Here is a 7,511-nt window from a genome sequence, read left to right as displayed (position 1 = left end):
AAAAAAAATTTTAAAAAGAACTAAAAACCTGGAAGGCTTTTTCCATATTAAAATATGAAATACAGTTATAATAATAACTGTTTTAATATATCAATCTATTAAATTGTCACCTATGTCATTTCTGGGCCAATTTTAGTTGATTTGATTTTCCCCTCCTAATGGGATATGTATTTTCCTCCTTATTTGCTACATTTTTTTATTAGCTCCAAGACCTCGTGAATTTTACCTTTTGGGTGCTGGCACCATCTACTATAAATAATAATATTTATTTCTTTTGTAATTTTAACTTAATTGTGCCTATCTAGAGATTTAGTTTGCCTAGAGATTTAATTTTATGCATCAGATATTTCCAAATAGGTGAATAAGATGTTGTTCCTGTCAGCGAAGAATTCACAATCTTGTGGAACAAGCGGAAACCAGAACAGATAATTACAAAATGATGCAATGAATTCTACAGGAAAGATGTGAGTCGGGCACAGTGGAAGCCCCGAGTGTGGATATCCAAAGGGATGTCCTCAGCACACGTGACTGGAAACAAGCATGGAGAGAAAGCCGGCAGCAAGTGGGCACAGGCACAGAAGAGATACAGTGTGACAGCGGGAGTGACAATTCAGATCTGGATCACGGAACAGCCCTGGGTAACTTGCTGTGGCCAGAAGTTCTGGATGGTGAGAGGTGGTGCTTTGAGGGCCTGGGAAGAGTGCACGAGGAGATGAAAGGACCCTTGTGCTGACAAATGCCATCAAATTAATTTAAGACAGACAGCAGACCAAGTTTATTGATTATGTAGACTTAAGCATCGACCAAACTCCATCACATACTAGAAGTATGAGTTAGGTGAGCTATTTAGACTCTGAACCTCATTGTATTTGTCCAAAAAAAAAAAAAAAAAAAAAAAAAAGGTTATAAATGGATAATTGTGATGACTGATCGAGATGCTCATGTGACAACAACAAAACAAAGTTTAGTGCCGTCATTCTCCTGAAACACTGTTACTTGTACCTATGACAGTTTTAAAATAATTTGACAAAAACTGCAGTTGCAAAAAGGAAGTAACGATTCTGGGTTAGAGTGATCTATGAGAGCTTTAAGGAGCTTTAAAAAACTTTACAAATTCGGGGAAAGGTAAAAAAAGAAATTAGTTTGAAGTATAACTTTAGAATGTGATAATTACAAGGAAAAAGGCAAGGCTTTCTGATTGTAATGGTGTGTGTATTTCCACAAAACAAAACAAAACAAAACAGAACAAAAAGGCCTCACCTTAGATACCTGGTTAAGACAGTTAAAAGTCTTTCCCTCTTTCAGTTTAATTTCCAGTGATTCTTTACATTCATGAAGCTTGTTCCGTTTTCCACACATTTATATCTCATGCTTACTGTATGAATGCTATTTATACAAAAAAGTTAACATTTATAAATGTACTGTTGCATTTAAAAATACAGACCTTGGGGCGCCTGGGCGGCTCAGTCGGTTAAGCGGCCGACTTCGGCTCAGGTCATGATCTCACGGTCCCTGAGTTCGAGCCCGGCGTCGGGCTCTGTGCTGACAGCTCAGAGCCTGGAGCCTGTTTCAGATTCTGTGTCTCCCTCTCTCTCTGACCCTCCCCTGTTCATGCTCTGTCTCTCCCTGTCTCAAAAATAAATAAAACGTTAAAAAAAAAATACAGACCTTAAAATTAATCAGAAGTGTGGTACAGGGGAGAAATTTAAACTACACTTTTGTCACAAAAGGATCGATTTTGGAATTATAAAGTATGAAGACAAATAAAAATACTTCCAGCCTCATCTTCCAGAAATGTCAATTGATACCATTTTGATGTACAGACCCTTCCCTTATGTACACAAATCACATACACAAAATTGCAATTTTACTGCTTGATTTTTTCACTTAGCCACATTGCCAATATTTACCCTTGCCATTTAATAATTTTCTACCTCACAATTTTTCATAGCTGTGTAGTAAACCATCATATGAGGACACTTAACCACTGTCCTATTGTTGGACTTTTAAGTCGTTTCTTATATGTAATTAATGTGAATAACAAGCTAATGAAACACAGTAGAGTAAAGATGAGCAGGCATGAGGCCTGCTCATCCAAGGTCAGCTCTGAGGGGTTTGGGAAAAGTCATTTTACCTCTCTGAGTTCCAGGTTTCTCACTTAGAAAACTTCCTGGCTGGACACAGATGCCAGCACTTCCGGGATGGAAGAACACTTTGGTGGGAAAGGTTTTGAGTTGGGTGCTCTGGTGGAGAACTCTCAACCACGGGAAGGTAGGAGAACAGCCCACAATTTGTGTGTGGTTTGCCGAACTAAAACAGCAAGAAAGCATCGAAATACCCCTGCTTCTGCTAGCTCTTTCCTTTCCTCTGAGGACCATGGAGGATTGACATCCAAACTTGCCTTCTCTTCTAGATTCCAAGCACGCACGGAATCTAGGGGTCTGTTGGAGGATGAAGCTTCCAGGTGTGATTGGGCATTTTACAGTGTTTTGCATTTGTGTATATTTTCAGCTTCCTAAACACATTTTTGAAAAACACGGTCTAAAAGTATGTGTTAAAGGTAACTCATTTAAATTGTTTGTTTTAACAAGGAGTCTTTTGCTTTGTTTGCTTAATGGAGCTAAAATTCAAGAATGGAAGAGGAAGAAGAGCATTGGGTAATAAAAGTTCTGCCAAATAAATATTGACTCATTCTTTCATTTAGCAGATATTTATTGAACATCTACTGTGTTCCAGTCCCAGTTGCTGGGGATGGAGAGATATAGGGAGGGTACAAGGTCTCTTGAACTTTACATGCGCAAAATATATAATGTTGTTACCGTAGGTCAGATGAGGTTAATTACTAAGCAGGAAAAAGGAATCAGGATAAAGAAAATGGGAAATGTGAGAACTAGGAGGAAGTTGCTATATCACATCCAGGGCACAGAAATGGCCACGCTGTGCATCTAAAGAGAGAACGGATGGACGTAAGACATGAAGCCTTTCAGAGCTCTGGGGGAAAGATGATTCCAGGCAAGGTCAACAGCTACTAATTTTTTGAGGCGGGAGGGTATGTGTTGTGCTATATTGCCACCAATGAGTCCAACGAGCAGAACAAGGAGAAACGTAGTAAAAGATGAAGTCAGATGGTGACTCCACTTAACGTGGCGAGTGGTGAGTAATGTATGGAGTTGTCGGATCAATACGTTTTGCGCCTGAAACTAATATTGCCTGTCAATTATGCTTCAATCATAAAAACAATTCATCAAATTTCCACTTAGAAAAAGACGAAGTCAGAGAGACAGTAGAGTGGCAGATCCGACAGGCCCCTGTCAGGTATGTGGCATTTACGCTGAGTCAGATGGAAACAATCTGAGGATGTGGAACAGAGAAGTTACGTGATCTGACAATTTAGGTTTTAAAGTGATCTTTTTAGGTGCTTTTTGGGAAATAGGCATGGGTGAGGATGGAGGGATGAGGAGGGAAAAAGCTAGGGAAAACAAGTTAAAATGCTACTGTGGTGATTTAGAGAAATGCAATATTGTCCATGCCTGGGTAAATGTGTAGGAGGGTGAGACTGGTCTGGCCCTTGGTGCGTTTCCATCTATAGACAAGAAGGTATGTAGGGTATGGAATAAAAGAGAAATCAAGTATGGCAGCAAGGATGTTGGCCTGAGTGACTCAAAGGATAGAACTGAGGTACCTGGGTGGCTCAGTCAGTTACGCATCTAACTTCAGCTCAGGGTCATTGATCTCAAGGTTCCTGAGTTTGAGCCCTGCATCAGGCTCTCAGTGCCAAAGCCCGCTTCAGATCCTCTGTTCCCCTCTCTCTCTGCTCCTCCCTAGCACTCTCTTTTTCTCCCTCTGTTTCTCTCAAAAATAAAAATAAAACATTTTTAAAAATGTTTTAAAAAATAAAAGAATGGCACTGCCTTTCACTGAAAAGGGACCAAGGGAAAGATTCGAGGAACAGAAGGTTTAGGGGAGAAAGTCTGGAGTTCAGGTTTGAACATGTTCGGTTTTAGATGCCACTGGAAGCTTAAGCGGAGAGTTCACAGAAGGAATTGGATATGAGGCTGGAGTTTAGGGGACAGGTCTGGGTTAGGGTTAGAAACTTGGGGGTCGGGGCGCCTGGGTGGCGCAGTCGGTTAAGCGTCCGACTTCAGCCAGGTCACGATCTCGCGGTCCGTGAGTTCGAGCCCCGCGTCGGGCTCTGGGCTGATGGCTCGGAGCCTGGAGCCTGTTTCCGATGATTCTGTGTCTCCCTCTCTCTCTGCCCCTCCCCCGTTCATGCTCTGTCTCTCTCTGTCCCAAAAATAAATTTTAAAAAGTTGAAAAAAAAAAATTTAAAAAAAAGAAACTTGGGGGTCATAATCACAAAATGAATTCCCTAAATAACTTCACCCATACCATAAAAATATATTTTAGTGTTACAAGAATATATGGGGAAAAAATCAGGTCAGAAAATGATCAATAAGGTTTTATGCTTGAATCTTTCTTGATATGAAGTCACTCGTTATTATTTATAAATCAATCTGTGCTACTTAGACAAAATTCCACGTTAGAACAATGTCTTTAGATGACTACTCTAGCTTATGAAAAAAATTGTTCTCCCTCTACACAGAGCAGCTGTTGACTTAAATGAAATTTGTGTCAGGTTTCACGAGCAATCATTATATTTTATAGCCAGAATGATCTTAATGACCTCAATTTAATGTAGGACTTCATTTTATAGAAAGAAGAAAAAAAGTCCAAAAGCAAAGTCATTCTGCTTGTGTCCTTATTATTTACTTAATACAACAAATATTTACTGAGACTAGGTGCTGGTGACAGTCCAATGGTTGAGGTGAAACAGTCAACAACACAAGTAAAGACTCTATCACATGGAATTTACAGTCTCTTTGGGGGAGCTGGAAACAAACAAATATGCAAATCTACTATATGACACAATCGAAGAAAAACAAGTGAAGAAAAACAAATCATGATAATGGCAGGGTGATAAGCAATTTATTGTCCAAATTGGGACACTTCTTATAATAAGAGCAGTTGAAAACTAAGCAGGATGCATGTCAAAAGGCATAAGCTGGAGTGTCCAGCCTTGACAAATGAAAATGTGAGTCACCCAGATAAATTGGATAGGGGGTGCAGAAGGAGCGAGTCAGGTTTATTTCATACAAAGTAGTCAGGAGTCAAGGGCGCCTCAGTGGCTCAGTCAGTTGGGGGTCCGACTCTTGCTCTCTGCTCAGGTTGTGATCTCATGGTTCATGAGTTCAAGCCCTGCATGGAACAGCCGTGAGCACAGAGCCTGCTTGGGATTCTGTCTCTCCTTCTCTCTGCTCCTCACCTGCTTGTGCTTTCTCTCTCTCAAAATAAGTAAATAAACTTAAAAAAAATTACAAAGTAGTCGGGAGTCAGGTGATATGGTGGCATCTAAGGAGAGATTGAAAACAGTGAAGGAGAAAGACATGGATGTATTTGGAGTAGACTATTGCTGGCAAAAGAAACAACAATGAAAAGTCTCTGGAGGAGAGAGGTGTCCGGGGAAACAGTAAAGGGGTCAGTATAGTTGCTAGAGAGGGAACAAGAAAACAAATGGTAGGCATTGAGGCTGGATGATGTAGAAGTGTTTAGTTATTAAAATAATTTTGGTGTTTATGATGTTTGATAGAAGTCACCTTTGTTAGTTATGAAATGGGGAGTAATATCGAATTTTCATTTTAATAAAACAATCTGGCTGCTCTATTGACGATAGATTGAAGTGGGGACAGGGGATTAAAAATAATACCATTTACAATGCCACCAAAAAAACAAAATTACTCAGTAATAAATTTAACAAGAGCCATCCAAGGCTGTTACCTGAAGATTTTATTGCTAAAATTAAAGAAGACCTATATAAATGGAGAAATACATCATATTCATAGGTTAGAAGGCTCAGTATTACAAACATGTCAATTTCCCAAAATTCTATAGATTCAGTGCATTTCCAACCAAAACTCAAGCAGTTTATTTTTTTTGGTATAAATTGATAATCTGGTACTGATATTAATATAGAAATGCCAATGACTGGGGTGCCTGGGTGGCTCAGTCGAATGAGCATCTGACTTTGGCTCAGGTCATGATCTTGCAGTTTGTGAGTTCAAGCCCCACATCGTGCTCGCTGCTGTCAGCACGGAGCCTTCTTCAGATCCTCTGTCTCTCTCTGCCCGTCTCTTGCTTGTGCTCTCTCAAAAATAAATAAACACATGTAAAAAAACAGAAGGAAATGCCAATGACATAAAATAATTAAAACCAATTTTAGGGGTGCCTGGGTGGCTCAGTCAGTTGGTGTCCTACTTCAGCTCAGGTCATGATCTCATAGTCCATGAGTTCAGCTCCACCTCAGGCTCTGTACTGACAGCTCAGAGCCTGGAGCCTGCTTCAGATTCTGGGTCTCCCTCTCTCTCTGCCCCTCTCCCACTCATACTCTGTCTCTCTCTCTCAAAAGTAAATAAACGTTAAAAAAAATTAAAACCAATTTTATTTTATTTTATTATTTTTTTTTTTTTACTGTTTTTATTTATTTTTGAGACAGACACAGAGCATGAGCAGGGGAGGAGCAGAGAGAGAGAGGGAGACACAGAATCCAAAGCAGGCTCCAGGCTCTGAGCTGCCAGCACAATGCCTGATGCGGGGCTCGAACTCACAGACTGTGAGATCGTGACCTGAGCTGAAGTCGGATGCTTAACCGACTGAGCCACCCAGGCACCCCTAAAACCAATTTTAAGTAAAACAAATGTGGAAGATTTGTATTACTTTAAGAACTATTATAAAGCCATAATTATTGACATGGAATAGAAAAACAGATAATTAATCAAAACAGGAAGCCTTGAAATAGATACATATACAATGAAATGTGATAAATTTCTTTTTATAAGGGCACTGGTGAAATTGAATGTGGAAAAAGAAGATTATATGTGCTTTTCAACATATAGTACCAGAAGAACTGGATGTCCTCACAGAAAACATGCAGCTCAACCAATACCTCACCCCAGATACGACAATTAGCTCAAGATGGAATGTAGATCTAAACATAAAGAAATCTTGACATTTGCAATGACATGGGTGGACCTAGAGAATATAATGCTAAGTGAAATAAGGCAGTCAGAAAGAAACAAATATCATGATTTCCCTTGTGTGTGGAATTGAAGAAATAAAACAAATGGATGAAGAATAAAAGAGACAAACAAACAAAAAAGCAAACACTTAAATATAGAGAACAAACTGATGGTTACCAGAGTAGAAGTGGATGGGGGATGGGTAAAAACAGGTGAAGGGGATTAGGGGTACACTGATCCTGATGAGCACTGAGTAATGTGCAGAATTGTTGAATCACTATACTGTGCACCTGAAACTAATATAGCACTGCATGTTAATTATATTGGAATTAAAGTTTTAAAAATCATTCTAAAAGGCTCATTAAAAAAATATCAGAGAATAGCTTTGCAAGCTTGGGGTATTCAAAGATTTCTTAGAACACCCAAAACCATAATAAA

The sequence above is a fragment of the Panthera uncia genome (genome assembly GCF_023721935.1).
Source record: "Panthera uncia isolate 11264 chromosome B2 unlocalized genomic scaffold, Puncia_PCG_1.0 HiC_scaffold_24, whole genome shotgun sequence".
Taxonomy (NCBI): Eukaryota; Metazoa; Chordata; class Mammalia; order Carnivora; family Felidae; genus Panthera; species Panthera uncia.
The sequence above is the reverse complement of the archived record's forward strand: the minus strand, read 5'-3'. Positions refer to the sequence as shown.